The sequence below is a fragment of the Cetorhinus maximus genome, chromosome 4 (assembly GCF_964194155.1).
Source record: "Cetorhinus maximus chromosome 4, sCetMax3.hap1.1, whole genome shotgun sequence".
Lineage (NCBI taxonomy): Eukaryota > Metazoa > Chordata > Chondrichthyes > Lamniformes > Cetorhinidae > Cetorhinus > Cetorhinus maximus.
Window position 1 is genome coordinate 61,148,713 of NC_135882.1, and position 14,904 is coordinate 61,163,616.

The 14,904-nt window shown below is 49.6% G+C and overlaps 1 long non-coding RNA gene across 2 annotated transcripts in view; it reads right to left on the reverse strand.

Annotated features, from left to right (window-relative positions):
* Positions 1-280: 280 nt before the first annotated feature.
* Positions 281-14,904, reverse strand: part of LOC144679630 (uncharacterized) — a 33,413-nt gene continuing 18,789 nt past the window's right edge. Inside the window, exons 3-5 of one of the 2 annotated variants that reach the window (XR_013576382.1) lie at positions 13,488-13,550; positions 1,933-2,047; positions 281-530 (exon numbers count right to left, since the gene is read on the reverse strand). This is a non-coding gene — a long non-coding RNA (uncharacterized LOC144679630). Of the gene's footprint in view, positions 531-1,143; positions 2,048-13,487; positions 13,551-14,904 lie in introns of those variants that run through there. The other variant, XR_013576381.1, reaches the window with a different exon arrangement.

Below are 14,904 nucleotides of genomic sequence, written 5' to 3' on the forward strand. Positions count from 1 at the left end.
ACCTCATCCTGCCCGTGGATGAGGTTACATAAGAAATGCAAAGGCCACCTGGACTCCTTGCCTGCCCACCAGCCTTAAGGTTGGACTGGCAGCCCTGACAATGGCTTTAATTAGTTGATTAATGACCTTAACAGGCCTTTAGTAGTTTGGTGGGCGCGCAGCTGACTCCGAACTGAAGATCGGAATGATGCGCGGTAACATCGGGACACACACCCGACATCACCGCACGTCATTTTACGTGTTGGCGAGCAGGGCCCACCCCTGCACTCCGAACGGAAGATTCAGCCCAATATTCCCGGCATGAAAAGGTTTCAAACTTTGCCCTAAAAATAATCAGCTCACCTATAAAATTAATCAATCAAAATATTAGAAATTCCAGTAAGAAGTTTTGCAGCAGAAATTGCCGGCTTTCTTTCAAAAGCTTGAGTCCTACCTCAGTCTGGAATCCACAGGCGTCACCTTGAGTTCTTGGGTGCTTAAACTTTGCATGCTGGGAATAGATTTGATTGAGAGAGATTCTGGTTCTGCTCCTGTGGAACAATGCAGAGTACACAATCCCAATCTACGTCACGTGATAATCAGGCTGAAAATTGCTAAATAAATAATTTACTACCTTTAAGATTGAGACTCCATCTTTAAATTGTTGCCTTTCTTTGCTGGAGGGGGTGATTGGTATTACAGGAACATATATATATATTATATATATATATTTATATACTCTCCATATTTCTACCTTGAGTTTAATTGGCAATTAATGAGGAAAAGCAGCAACTCATGAAGCTCATGAGGTGTTTGAGCTGCTGATTTTGCTAACAGTGGAGTGGAACAAAGCATCCAGCAATTTGTGACAATTTGCAAATCATGGGGTATCTCTTCCTCACAACAAATTGCAGAATGATTCACACATTAATAATTGTGAATGCCATTAAACTCACCATTATATTGACATAAAAATCTGGGCCAGTATAATCACATGTATTACAAAAAATGTGTTGTATTTCGGTGTGCTGGACTACTCACAAGTAATATCCTGGGAGATCTACGAGTATGTTTAGAGATTTGAAACTCTCCCACTCTCTTCAATGGTCATTCATTAATGCTGTTATTCCTGAATAATTTGCATTGTATATTTTTAATGATTCATCTTATTTTATTAGCTAATTATTCCTGGTGATTCACAGTGTTCTCTTTCAGCTGAATAAAATATTACAACCTGTAATTTTTTTCCAGTTATTTGAAGTGATAAAATCTATAGCTAAAAATATACCTGAAGCATAAATGACAATAGAATATTGTGAAACAAGGATAAAGTTAAATATGTGGCCTTGCTGTGACTACTATGCTGCTGTTCTTGTTGTTTCTGGTCTCTGACATAATCTCAAACAGTGAGTGTTGGAGAATTAAAATAATGAAAAGAAGTAAAAATGTTTCATTCACCTGCAAAATTCTTCCAGGTTTGTTACATTGCATTGTTAAATCATTCTGGCAGATACAATACCGACTATTAATGGCTGAACTAAGCAAAAAAAAGGACTTATTTCTTTTCAACTTATGTCTGGATATATTTTTCAACCTGACATCAGCATTAATGCAGTTTACAAAGGACTGACAGAGTCAGGTTTGATTAGTTTCCAGTCTGTAGGCTTTCCCAGTTACTTTATGCCAATTTAATGCTATTCAGAGATCAAAAGGCTTAATGTAAAAGTCTTCCTACCCATTCCAAATGCCGAGTTGTAATTCCACTTATGGGTTTAATATAGCATTGGTCATTTATGGCCAGTGAACTAAAGGCTCAATAGTCAAACCCAATATTAGGGATAGGTTCAATCAACTAACAAATATGCAACTTTCAGATGTTACAAAAGTATAAAACTACATGCACAATAAATCACATTTTGACCAAGCAAAATACAGTTACATAGCTCTCTTCACAATCTCAGTTCCAGACGTGTGTCCTTCTGGTGGTGCTTTGTAAGGATTAGTGGGTGCAGGTGTCACAACTTCTGTGACATTGAATTGTCCTTGTGTTGAGATGGTTCCACTTCAACTGTGGAGGAGGTGTCAGCTGTGGCTCAGTTCATAGCACCCTCGCCTTTGAATCAGAGGGTTGTGGGTTCATGTCCCACTCCCAGAAACCAAGAACTGTGATTGTACTCGAAAGAGTTGCAATCTGTGACTGTTGATAACTCGAAAGAGTTTCAACTGTGGAGAGAGAATAATACTCATTAAGACTACCTGATAAGCTCCTCACATGCAATTAAGGATAAATTAGTGATGCCTAGTGAAATAGGATTACTTAGATCAATGTACAACATTCAATGACTACACCATCTAATTATTGACAGTGCAGGTTGTGAACAACATTTTTAGGCAATTACGGCAACTAACCAGATTCGGAGAGTGAGGTGGTGTGACAGCACTCCTATTCTCTTAGCATTAAGTACAGAACGATTCAATCATTTTCATTTCTAAGGTTGTGAGCTCCCTTATTTGCTGGGGCCCTTTCCAATCACACTTCTACCTCAGCTGGTGAATAAGATCATCTTTTTAATTGGCTTTTCACGCCATTAAGGCCTGGATTTTATGTGCTGCTTCCACCAGGTTTTAAGGCACAGAGGGCATGTAAAATTCAACAGGTGGCCTTCCCGGCACTCCCGAACTGTCTGAAATTTTATGGGAGGCAAGGGAGGGGATGGACAGCCAGTGAGTTCTTGGGCCTATTAGGGCCCTTAAATGGCCAATTAATGGCCACTTAAGTGCCTCATCCTGCCCCCATTTGGTATTTTACCCACGGTGGTGGAAGCCCCATAACTTGTTTCTAATTTTATGCAAGGTGTACCTATGTGATTATGTTCACTTGAATTCACTCATCCCAGGCTTGCCACATGGCCTGGAGCTTGAGAGCTTTCCAGCCAGGTGGCAGAGAGAATTCAACAGGGCTTCCTCATGCTCTGAATATATTAGGCGGAATTTTCCGAGCCCGCTGGCGGTGGGCGTGATAGTTGTCATGCGCAGAAAATATGGCGTGACCTGCTTCACCACGGCGTGAAGGCAGGTCGTGATCGTCCGCTCAGCCCGCCAACTGTGGGCCACGTTCCCCGCCATCAGTCAATGGGGAGCTAATTGTAATACATCAGCATATAATTAAAAGGCCATCCCGCCAGGCTCTTGGAACCTGCCGTATCGTCCATCCACACCGGTGGGAAAGCACGCCGACGTGTTTCACAACAGCACGCAGGCGACATGCACTTGGCGGCCGTCACTTTGGGGGAACTGAGTGAGCAATAGCATTCTCCATAGCTCGCCTGTTGTTTACAGGCCTCAGTGGCGCCGGGGCGGGGTCAAGTGCTGGCCAGCCTCGGAGGCGACTGTTGTCGGTGGGGGGTCAAGTGCTGCCCTGGCGCTGCATCCCGCGCACAGGCAATCAAGCTGGGGGGTCAGGGTAAGTGAGGGAAGTGGCCACGCATTAGGGGCACCTGTATACACTGACCATGCCTCTGCAACTAAGACAGATCAGGTGCAGCCACAGTGATATGATTGGGGTCAGGCTCCTAGTCTGCCCTCCCGTGCAAGCAATGCAATGGCACCAATGGGCCACTAAGCACTCTATACCTTATCACCCACCCAAGCCGCACTCCCACTCCATGCACCCTCCCCACCCCCCAGCACAGGCTTTGAGTCCACCATCACTTTATTGGGCTCTGGAGCAGGTGGACTGCACATGTTGTACAATCTCCTCACCGTTGCTGGCCATGTAGCAGTCACTGATGAAGACGCTCACAGCCCCTTTCAATCTCAGCATCCTGGTTTGGACCAGTGTCCCCCATGTCGCAGGTTGACAGGGCAGCCATGCAGCGCGCTCATATCTGGCCATCCGAGGGGTGACCAGCACTTTCTGGGAAACATTAACAGGTGGACACACAGGGCCAGGAAAGGTGCTACGTACAGCTATGATAATCATTTCTCTCTGTCTCTTTCATGCTGCAGGAGGACCACGTCAGGATCATGGATCCTGATGACCTAGCTGTATGCCTGATGGCCTACAGAGACCGTAGAAGACTGAGGAGAGAGCAACTGTGGCTCTTGGCTGCGCAAAGGCAGGAGCAGCAACCTCATGAAGAAGGGGCAGCAGGGATTCCCGCACACACTGCCCAGGAGCAACAGAGAGCCTGGCTGGTCGGCGCCAAAAGACACACAGGGTCTATAGACACCGCCTGCCATTCCTGTAGATGACTGAGAATTAGTATCGCCGAAAACTGCACATGTCTAGGGACCTGGTGGCTCACATCTGCCACTTACTGCAGGACTTGGCACCAAGGGGACATGGAGGGCATCCACTGCCAGTGGCTGTGAAAGTGACTGTGGCGCTCAATTTCTATGCCAGTGGCTCCTTTCAGGGCTCCACAGGTGACCTCTGTGGGATATCACACTCCGCCACCCACAAATGCATCCATGAGGTCACGGATGCCCATCTTCTCCATGGCACACAATTTTGTGCATTTTGCCCGGGACTGGGACAGCCAGGATGCAAGGGCCATTGGATTCATCCTGATCTCGGGATTCCCACAGGTGCAGGGTGCGATTGACTGCACTCATGTGGTGCTCAGGTCTCCATCGCTACACTCAGTGGACTTCATCAAGTGCAAAGACTTCCACTCACTGAACGTGCAGCCGGTATCCGACCATCAGAAACGTCTCCTGCAGGATGCACATTATTTCCAGGGAGTGTGCACGATGTCTACAGCAGAGCAACGCTATAATGAGGTTCATACAGCAGCTCGCAACTTGGTGGAGCAGACCATCAGGATGCTGAAGATGCGGTTTCAGTGCCTGGACTGGTCTGTTGGAGCCCTGCAATACAGTCCGCAGATGGTGACACGCATCATCATTGTCTGCTGCACCCTTTACAACCTGGTGCTGCAATGGAGAGACGAGCTGGCTGAGGAGGAGATGGAGGAGCTGGATGTCTCCTTGGATGAGGAGAACGCCGATCAGGATGAGTGTGAGGGGGTCCTCGGTGCTAACGATGATGGGGATGAGGCTTTCACACTGGCAGGCACACTCAGGAAGCCCTCATAGCTGCTAGATGATGATGACATGCAGTGAGGTGTCCCCATAGATCCTCACATCGCAGTTGTGGACGTTTGACTCCAGTCTGGCTTATGGCAGCACACATATCCTCTGTCATGGAGAGGCAATGGAGGCACTAATAGTCACTTGATTGATGATGACGACATGCAGTGAGGTCACTCCATAAATCTTCACATAGCCTCGGAGAATGTCTGACCCCTGTCTGGCCGAGGGCATGAAATTTTAGAAGGTGTCCACCTTCAGCACCTCAGTCCTTCAGGAGCTGGTGCATATCATCATTGGTCACAGATGCTGGTGTAATGGGGGCCAGCCCCACCTTAAATGTGCTGAGAGCACACAGAGAGAATGAGAGAACTCTGTGACGCCTGCCCACTACATTCTGGAAGCAATGACCAGCACCGCCGAGGTGCAGGCATCAGTAATGTTTCCAGGGACTGTGTGGCTGGACCATCATTGTGGTCTGAAGGCTGCACAGGGCACAGGGAAGAGGCCCTGGACTGAGACAACTGCCATTTATCTTGTGCAGAAAGGTTTCACATCTGAGTGACAAGAACACTGCTCATCAGAACAAGGAGCCATAGGCAGGGAGACATTCTTAGGGGTTTATTGGCAACAGTGAACATTATGTATATGAGTGATCAACACCCGTGCTCAGGCTGTGCAACTACTTTTACCTAACTTTCCTAACCCTGCTGCGACATCTTGGTGCTCCCCGGACACCCACAGCAGAAGTGGGGGCAGCCTGCTGACTGTGACACCCTGTCTGTGACTTTGGTGGACGTCCCCTGGAGGGCCGAGATTTGGAGGGCCCCAGTCTGCTTTCGGGGTCCTGCTGTGTGGCAGTGGCTCCCTCCTTGGTCTGTGAAGCTGGAGCTGTGGAGATCACAGAAAGATGGGATTCGGATGGGCCGGTCACTCCCAAAGTCACCTGGGTGGATGGCCCCAGAGTGTGCACCTGCTGATCCCCCTCCCTAAGGGTGCCCGAGGGCCCCTGGCTAACTCCGTGAGCAGAACGAGTAGCTGGAGTGAGATCGAGCTGCCCAGCACCCCTCTCGTGTACACACTGTTGGAGGCCAACTATGGCATCAGAGATGGAGTTAAGCCCGAGCAGCAGTGCAGGAGTGATGTCCTGGACCAAGATCTCCATGACGGCCGCCATCCTGCCAGTGTTGTCCTCAGCGCATTGCAATGCCGGCGCTATCACGTCAACCTCAGGACGGATGGACTCCTCCATCGTGCCTTGCAATCTGAGGAATGCAGCGGACATCCCTTCCTGATGTTCCCGAGCTTGCCTTTGCAGCTCCAGGAACTGTGACATGACTGAGTCCAGAGGCTCGTCATCTGACTCGGACTCAGTAACGTTCTGACCTCCAGCAGTCCCCCGAGCACCGGGGACCTGGGAAGTCTCTGCCTCCGCCTGCTGTGGATCAGAAAGTGCGATGTGCTCACCAGATTGTGATCCCGAGGCTACTCTAAAGCTAGGTCCCACCGAGGTGTGTGTCTCTGCGCTGGTGGAGGGTGTGGGTGAGCGTTGTGACGGGACTTCAGGGAGGGCGCCTCCAGATTCCTCTTCAGAGGTTTCTTCAGGGCTTGATTGGAGGCCCTGGGTCATGGACTCTGTCGGCTGTTTGGCAAATGTGCCTGTAAAAGCAAGGGGAGATAATTAGTGCATGGCAGTGGCCTGTGAAAGAGGACACATCACTCACAGCATGGTTGTCTGATGGATGTTGCACTGCTGGATCCTGAGGCATGTGGTCCTTCCCTAGGTGGGCCAGCAGATATTGCCCATGTTGAGGTCACCCTGAGAGGGTGGTGAAGAGATAGGTTCTGCGTCCGCAGCAGGTGGTACACTGAGACCCACATGACTGTTTTGGGGACAACCTGGAGGAGCTGCACCTAGGCGCAGAGTTGGAACTGCAGGACACGTCCAAGTCAGGATGATGACATGCTGGGAGGGGAGCTTCAAGGTGGCAACGAACCATCTGCTGCCCTCTGCACTCCACATGTTTGCGCCTCCTTGCTATGGAAGGATATACCGTGTGGTGCCTAATATGATGTAGGCAGCATGTGGCCAAGGGGGTGGTGGGGGTGGTGGGGAGCAGGCCTAGCACCTTTGTGTGAGTGTTCGGCAGCAGCGGGGTGAGGAGGCACTGGAGTCCTGATATATCCCATTCTGGTTGGGGTGGGCCGTGCACGAAGAGAGTCCATGTACAATTTGCACAAATCAATGCTCGTCTCTCATTTTCAGGAGAATGCTCATAACGCGACAGAGTGTGTGAGGACTGGCGGTGGTCAGGCACAGATCGCCATTCTCAGCCGGTCTGAGCAGGAGGCCTTGGATTTGGAGAGGTGACATGCGCCCAGGTCCACTGGTGTCGGTGAGGCTGGGGTGCCAAGGCCAGGTATGTTTGCCCAGCAGTGAGGTCAGCATTGTTCTCCCAACAGCCGTAGCAGTGCTGAATGTTCAGTGATTGAAGTTTGCAACATGGCTTGACTATTGTTTATGGAAGGATGAGCGCATAATGATCCAGGGGACAGGGATGAACTTTGTCATTGTCTCCATGTTAACTGATCCATCGTCCTTGTTCTTCCTTTCAGCATCAGTGGATCAGGGCCGGGAGGAGGAGCAGCAGAGGCCCCCTCTCACACCTGAGGGCCCTGAAGTCTCACCAGCGTCACGCCATCTCTGCCAGGCAGGTACCAGCGCAGATACTAGCGCCTCGATGGGAGTTAGCACATCGGCTAGTGTCCGGCATAGTGGTGAGGGCACTTCACAGTCGCTGAAGGATCTGGCAGAGACAGAGAGAGCCCATGGCACACACAGTCGGAGGACTGCAGGGGACCAAGCACATGCTCAGTCGGTGCTTGATGATGTGCCTCTGGAGTCGTCCGCGACACACAGGAGCAGGAAATGCGGCCGGGTGTGCGGGAGCATCTGATGGAGATACATGAGGCTATGCTTGGCTTGGTGTCCATGGTGGAGGGGTCTACGTGGACGCTTGCCAAAGCAATGAGCCACATGTCCAGGCGCCATGCGTCCTCCATGGAGAGAGTGGTGACTCTCGTGAAGATGCTCCTCCAAGAGACCCGTCAGGGCTTCCTGGGGATGCGCTCTGACCAGCAAGCCCTCACACCAGCAATGACCTCAGCTGGTTAGTGCCAGTGTGGGAGATGGTGTGGGCACCAAGTTTCCCAGCTTGGTGCCCATCCATCCATGGTAAGCACAGAGGTCCAAAGCAACATCATGTCGGCGCAGCAGCTGCCTGTCATCTCTGCGGGCACCTCTCAGGACGCTCCGGATAAGGGCAGAAGCTCCTCCGCCCCTCTCCCAGTGACCATAGCATCCAGTGAGGCTGTGATGACTGGGGAGATGCCAGCTGTGGAACTGGCAGATCCCCCCCAGGCGGAACCAACACAGACTCCATGGGCCAGAGGACGACCGCCAAGGTAATTGAGGCCAGCAGGACAGCAGAGTCAGCAGGCTGTCTTAGATGCCACTCCCAGCGATGGGACAGCACCAAGACATAGCATCTGGAAACGTAAACAGGAGGCACCTTAGGCACACCACGGATTTATTACTGGTGCTTTTGTGTTGGCCCGAGGTGAAGTCTTTATGATTTGCTTTGAAATTGAACACCCTTGTCATTTTCTTTCATTAAGTTCCTTTTGCCTGTGATATTAAATTCAGACATGTGACCATGGCTGAGGGTGCTTCTTTTCTTCTGCATGTGTATGGTTTCCAAAAATGTTAGGAATGCTTTGTGGGACATTCAGCTTTATTAACAAGGCCCTTTGTTACTGTTCCTAACCTGGAAGATTTTGCACTTAGGTATCGAGTTTGGAGCCCACAGCCCAGGCTTGTCCTGGTGGTCCATATGTGCTGTGCTAGCTGAAGGTTCGTTGGATTAAAGCCTCCCGGCTGTCCCTGCCTCCCTGGACTATGCCCGGGTCAGTGTCTACCCCCTCTACATTTCCCTGTGCCTGTTCATCCTCAGACTCACTGCTGGACTCATCATGTGCAGCCACACCCACTGCATCTATGTCTTCATTGTCCACTGTGTCCCCCCTTTCCAGCGCAAGATTATGCAGAGCGCAGCATGCAACCACTATCACTGAGACACGATCTGGGGGTACTGGAGTGCGTGGTCCTGAGCGGTCCAGGCATCGGAAGTGCATCTTGAGAAGACCACAGTCCACCACTTCTCTCCACCACAACCCTTGTGGAGGCGTGGCTCCTATTGTACCGCTGCTCACTCTCTGATATTGGATGGCGGAGAAGTGTCATGAGCCACCTTCTGAGGGGATAGCCCTTGTCACCCAGCAGCCATCCATCCAGCTGGGCTGGTGCACGGAAGAGCCCCGGCACCTGGGAGTGTCGGAGGATGTAGGTGTCGTGGGAGCTGCCTGGGTACCTTGCACAGACTTGTAGAATCAGCATCCTGTGATCACACACTATCTGCACGTTCATGGAGTGGAAGCCCTTCCTGTTGACGAAGGCACCGGGCTCACCTGCTGGCGCCTTGATGGCCACATGTGTACAGTCGATTGCACCCTGGGCGCGGGGGAAGCCAGCAATGGCCGCGAAGCTCCTGGCTCACTGTCTCTGGCTGGCCTGGTCCCAACGGCAGTGGATGAAGATCAATGCACGCCTGAACAGAGCGCCTGTAACCTGCTTGACACAAGTGTGGACAGCTGATTGGGAGACACCGCAAAGATCACCCACCAACCCCTGGAAGGAACAAGAGGCAAAGAAGTTGAGGGCAGCTGTGACCTTCAGAGCCACTGGCATGGGGCGTCCACCCACACCATTAGGGGAGGTCTCAGGCCCAATCATCTGACAGATATATTTGACTGTCTCCCTTGAGAGACAAAGCCTCCTTTGGCACTGCACCTCAGACATATTGAGGTGGCTGCTTCGGTGCATGTATACCCTGGCAGCAGGATAGTGGCATCTTCTGCGGCCCCTTCCACCTTGGACAACCTCTTGGCCCTGCGCCTGTCCTCCCAAAGGTGGCTCCCCTGGAGGCTGAATGTGCGCTCCTGTCCTCCTCCCCCTTTTAGCCCTCCATTTATCCTCAGAGGAGTTGCCTCCAGTGGAGAGTTCAGCTCCCATTCCCAGGCTATGGGAAGGCTCCCTGAAACCTGCAGGTCCAAAAAAATATTCTTCACTGCGGAGTGCTGACCTGAAGGTTAAAAGTTCTGACAAAGCAGCTGGTATGTGTTTTGAAGTATTGCAGATCATACAGGCAAGTTTCAATAACTTTGAAAAATCAATGCTTGAGAGAGCACACTTGCAACCCCAGTGAGCCCGCTTATCCCGCCCGTGGATGAGGTTAATACAAATGTGTCCTACCCACCTGCCCCATGCGCCTATGCGCCGACCCGAAGACTGCATGGGCGCCGAAAAATCAGCATCAGTTGGTGAGTCTAGGACCTTAAGTGGCCCGTTAATTAATGGTGGGCGCGCAGTGGATATCATCGCGCACCCACTCAATGAAATATCGCGATGGCACGCGGTGACATTGGGGCGCCAACTGGAAAAATCTGGCCCTCATCACTCTATACTCACCCACTCCCAAGGCCATCACACATTCACTGGCATCACACTCACTGCCAGTTCAAGGGACATCACCACTCACTCTCTCACACACACCCTCACATCTCCATCTGGCCTCATCTCCTCTGGAGACTGCATCCTCAGCCCTCACCATCTTGAGGCCACTTGCACAGATCAACATGTGCCCCCCCCACATACAAACCCTGGGATACCCCCTTCCCCAGTACAGCCCTCACTCTGCATCCTCTTCCCTTGCCTGAGGCTGCTCCTCCCATTTCCCTAAGCAAGCCCTAGCCCTGCAGCCACTGAAAAGCCCATGCATTACGGCTGGTCTGGTAGTTACAGACCTGCTTGTGAGCCCCCCTAAAAATGATGTGGTGCTGTATGTGAAGCCTGGCACTGATGACTGTGAGTGCTGCCAGAAGCAAGGTAGACAAATAAACCTCAAAGTCCTGAGTGAAGTGCAGCCTGCCAGGTGCATGTTGCTCATGTACAGTTGTGAAACACGTTGGCGTACAATAACGCTGACCTGCTCGGATGATCCAGTGTGGGGGGAGATGACTCTGATGAGCAGGGCTTATAATGAGATGCTAAAGTATTGAAACTAGGTTCCCGATGTGCGGCCGCCATTGATGGGTGGTGCGGACAATCGCAAACTGGTTTAACAACAGCGTGAAACCAATTTTTAGCCATGTCACCATATTGTCCTTCCCATCACCTGCCACGACGCCTGATGTCAACAGAGCTGGAAAATTCCGGCCTACATCTCATGCTCACCACACCACCAACCTCTCATTCTGCTCAATGCACCACAACACCATCACAAACCTAGCAACACACCCTAGCACTCAGGACTCAGACCTAACATCCAGATTCCCCAACTAACACATACACATTTATCAAATCTGCCAGCATCACGTCCATATCCACCTCGAGCTATTTGGATATGGCAGACACATTACCCAAGCAATGTGCCACAACCACTGATACTCTTCCTTCTCCCTTGCAGGAGAAGTTGCCCGTAACATGAAGGAGAGACAGAAGACCAGCATGGGCATTAGGGGAGGCTCCAGGAATTCATCGGCTGAGCCCCATTGAGGAGATGGTGCCCTGCATGATGGAGCCAGAGATAATGTCGCCACAGCATCTGGCACAGCAGACCCTGTTTTTATTTCAGATTTCCAGCATCCGCAGTATTTTGTTTTTATCACAAAGTTTCCTGTCACTGTCAAAGAGCATGGAGAAGTCCAGCTCCAACAAGGCAGCTGCCTTCATGCAGAGCTCTGAGGCCATCCTTTCCATATGGAAGTGGTGGCCAACTCCATGACACCACAAGAGGAACTTATCATGGTGAAGTGTCTAGTGGCTCTGTCTGAGTTTCCTCTGTGGAGCAGGCAGAATCCTTTTTATATCTCAATGTTGCCATCGGATGGAGATCACAAGATCCATGAGTGCTACCGTACAGGCTCAGACTGCTGCCAATGTGCGAATTCACCAGTTAATGCAGGCTTTTACAGCAATCCAATAACATGTGCTCCAGCAGACACTAGGGTTGGTGAAGTGCTGCCCCATAGACGTTGCAGTGGCTCTGTGGAAGCCAAACCTACTGCCATCTCTCTTAGGATGACAGCATTCATGCTCCTGCCACCACCATTCCACCATTACTCTTGCTGTTGCCTTCAGTCAGTCAGCCCAGACTGCTGCCAGCCATATTGAGGTGGTGCAGTCCAAAGCAGGGCCTTCTCGGCCCAGAACTCCTCAAGGGTTTCCTGCAAATCCATCTGCGATCTCCTCCATTGAAAGTCAAAAGTCTTTCACCAGCCATGTTGCAGCGACTGGGGTCGCACTGTGTCGTAGCACTAGAACAGGCAAAAATACTAAGGGAATGCACAATGGTGATTGCTTTATTGTTGTTTATATAAATAGATATGTTGTTGGATAAAGACGTTTTATGAAGGTTTTAGATGGTGGCTTTTATTGTTGAATGTTGCCCAAGGGAATTTTGTGGTGGGCAGTCTGAAATGGGCTTGACAGAGGGGAGAGGAAGCGTCCATGTTGGAATGGGAAGCTTGTTTCAAGTGGATCTGAGCCTCAGTATCCACTCTCTCACTGGGTCCAGTTGCACAAGGTCCATTCCTCTTCCTCTTCATTCTCCTCCTTTCTTCCGCTCCTCCTGATCCTGTTCTTACTCCTCATTTTCTCTAGGTATGTTCTGCATCACATGACATCATTGTTGCAACCTCATAATGGCCAGGCTGTGAAGGATGCAAAATACTATTACAAGGTCAGAGACCCTCTGTAGTCCATAGTGCAAAGATACCCCTGAGTGGCCTAGGCAGCAGTAATGTTATTTCAGAAGGTTAATTCCCTGCTCCATAATGTTACACAAGGTACCTGGTTTTCATTTAATTCCCACTCTGCCGTGGGATGGTGGAAAGATATCATCTGCGACATGTAAAGGGGTAGCTTTTGTCACCCAACAGCCTGCTTCTGGGTCTCCTTGGACACAGGAAGACAGTGGGTAGAGCAGAAAGTCACAGGATGAAGACAGGATAGTGAATATTCACTGAGATGAACTTCTTGGTGTGGGTGCTCTTCCTCACATTATACTCCATCTCCCACCTTGTTGCCCACTTGCTTAACTTGTCAATATCTCTTTGCAGCTTCTCTGTGTCTTCTTCAAAACTTGCATTCCCACCTAGCTTTGTATCATCAGCAAATTCAGATACATTAGTTTCTGCCTCTTTGCCAAAGTAATTAATATAGATCGTAAACAAATTGTTATAGATTTTAGTCCCTTATGTTTCTGCAGCATTTTTTCTCTGCTGATATTAATTACCTTAAGTTCTGCATTTTTCCCCTGGATCATCCTGCATTTCTGCTATCCAATTTATGTCGCCTTCTGTGAAGACAGACACAATATATTTGTTCAATATCTCTGCCATTTCCTCATGATAATTTCTCCTGTCTCTGTGTCTAAGGGGCCAATGTTTATTTTAGCTAAACTCCTTTTTTTAATACTTGTAAAAACTCTTGTAATGGGTTTTTACATTCCTGGATAGTTTACTCTCATAATGGGCCAGATTTTTGTGGAGCAGAGGAAACTCTGTGGACCTTAAAAAATGGTGCACGGGATCGGGATCCAGATGCTCCGCCTCCCTTTCTAGCAGATCCTATTTTCGCCGGTAGGGGAAAGAGAGTGTGACGTGATGCACACATGCATGAATTATGAATCAGCTGGGTCACTAAAACTCAGTGCACAGGACAAGCAGGCCCAATTTTCACTCCAGGAACAGCCTCGACCAAATGGCAGAGGAGTTGAATAAATACTTTGCATCAGTCTTTACAATGGAAGACACTAATAGCATTCCAAATATACTAAATCATCAAGGGGAAAAAGATGGGGAGGAAATAAATACAATAGCTATCACTAAAGAAAAAGCACTAGGGAAACTAATGGGGCTAAAGGCCAAAAAGTCCCCTGGACCTGCTAGGTTGCATCCTAGGATATTAAAGGAAGTAGCTACAGAGATAGTGAATGCACTGTAGTAATCTTCCAAGAATCCTTAGATCCTTGAAAAGTCCCAGAGGATTGGAAAACTGCCAACTGCCTTATTCAAAAAGGGAGGGAGATAAATCACGGATAATTATAGCCCAGTTGGCTTAACATCCATCAGTGGGAAAATGCTAGAATCTATTATAAAGAATGTAATAGCAGAGCATTTAGACGTGTATAATATAATCAAGCAGAGTCAGTATGTCCTCATGAAGGGGAAATCATGCCTGACAAATTTATTAGAATTCTTTCAAGAGGTACATGCAGGATAGGTAAAGGGGAGCCAGTAGATGTTATATATTTGGATTTTCAAAAGGCGTTCGATAAGGTTCCACACATAAGGCTACTTAATAAGATAAGAGCCCATGGCGTTGGGGATGGTATGTTAGCATGGATAGAGGACTGGCTAACTAATAGAAGACAGAGAGTTGGAGTAAGGGGGGCGTTTTCAGGATGGCAACCTGTAACTAGTGGAGTGCCACAGGGATCAGTGCTGGGGCCACAATTACTTACAAGATATATTAATGACTTGGATGAGGGAAATTAATGTACTATCACTAAGTTTGCGGATTACACAAAAATAGGTGGGAAGGCAAGTGGTGAGGATGACACAAAGGCCGGGATTTTCCAGCCCCGTCACAGGCGGGACCCTCTGCCAGCAATGTGGTCCTCCCAGCCAGAAATCCATTGAGTTGCGGTG